A 1554-nucleotide genomic window follows, 5' to 3' on the forward strand; every position below is an offset into this window, starting at 1 on the left:
TGTGTGAGTCATACAGTAATAGTGTGTCTTGCATTAATAATGTGGGTGAGTCATACAGTAATAGTGTGGGCAGGTCTTACAGTGATAGTGTGGGTGGGTGTTGCAGTAATAGTGTGGGTGAGTCATACAGTAATAGTGTGTCTTGCATTAATAATGTGGGTGAGTCATACAGTAATAGTGTATCTTGCATTAATAATGTGGGGGGTCTTACTATAATAGTGTGGGCGGGTCTTACAGTGATCGTGTGGGTGGGTCTTGCAGTAATAATGTGGGTGAGTCATACAGTAATAATGTGTCTTGCATTAATAATGTGGGTGAGTCATACAGTAATAGTGTGGGTGAGTCATACAGTAATAGTGTGTCTTGCATTAATAATGTGGGTGAGTCATACAGTAATAGTGTGGGCAGGTCTTACAGTGATAGTGTGGGTGGGTGTTGCAGTAATAATGTGGGCATGTCTTGCATTAATAATGTGGGCGGGTCTTACAGTAATGGTATAGTAATAGTGTGGGTAGGTATTACAGTAATAATATGGGCGGGCCTTTCAGTAATAGTGTGGGCGGGTATTACAGTAATAGTGTGGGCGGGTCTTACTGTAATAGCGTGGGCGGGTCTTGCAGTAATAGTGTGGGCGGGTCTTACAGTAATAGTGTGGGCGGGTCTTACAGTAATAGTGTGGGCGGGTCTTACAGTAATAGTGTGGGCGGGTCTTACAGTAATAGTGTGGGCGGGTCTTACAGTAATAGTGTGGGCGGGTCTTACAGTAATAGTGTGGGCGGGTCTTACAGTAATAGTGTGGGCGGGTCTTACAGTAATAGTGTGGGCGGGTCTTACAGTAATAGTGTGGGCGGGTCTTACAGTAATAGTGTGGGCGGGTCTTACAGTAATAGTGTGGGCGGGTCTTACAGTAATAGTGTGGGCGGGTCTTACAGTAATAGTGTGGGCGGGTCTTACAGTAATAGTGTGGGCGGGTCTTGCAGTAATAGTGTGGGTGAGTCATACAGTAATAGTGTGTCTTGCATTAATAATGTGGGCGGGTCTTACAGTAATGGTATAGTAATAGTGTGGGTAGGTATTGCATTAATAATATGGGCGGGCCTTTCAGTAATAGTGTGGGCGGGTCTTACAGTAATAGTGTGGGCGGCCCCTACAGTAATGATGTAGGCGTCTCTTACAGTAATAATGTGAGCGTGTCTTACAGTAATGGTATAGTACTCACTTACACTCACACAAACACACACTCACTCACAAACACTCACACTCACACACATACTCACAAACACTCACACTCACGCACTCACACACACAAGGTTTATTCACCATCTTCCTCAGCCTCATTGAACTGAACTGACACATTTTACACGCCGAAAACAGAAAGAGATCATTTCACTTTATCTGACAGATAAAAGCAAAACAAATATTTATAAATTCACACAGATTACATTTGTGAGTGATCATTCATCTCAATGACTGCGAGTATGAGAGTCACTGACACCGCTGTGTGTGTGTGTGTGTGTGTGTGTGTGTGTGTGTGTGTGAGTGAGAGAGAGAGTG

At 44.0% G+C, this 1554-nt stretch overlaps 1 long non-coding RNA gene across 1 annotated transcript; it reads left to right on the forward strand.

The window, feature by feature from the left end:
- The first annotated feature begins 13 nt into the window (after positions 1-13).
- LOC107704206 (uncharacterized) lies at positions 14-1156 on the forward strand. The gene is made up of 3 exons (XR_001635923.1): positions 14-121; positions 409-480; positions 1073-1156. It is a non-coding gene; the product is annotated as an uncharacterized LOC107704206 (long non-coding RNA).
- Positions 1157-1554: the final 398 nt, after the last annotated feature.

The sequence above is a fragment of the Sinocyclocheilus anshuiensis genome, unplaced genomic scaffold, assembly GCF_001515605.1.
Source record: "Sinocyclocheilus anshuiensis isolate Anshui unplaced genomic scaffold, SAMN03320099.WGS_v1.1 scaffold1228, whole genome shotgun sequence".
Lineage (NCBI taxonomy): Eukaryota > Metazoa > Chordata > Actinopteri > Cypriniformes > Cyprinidae > Sinocyclocheilus > Sinocyclocheilus anshuiensis.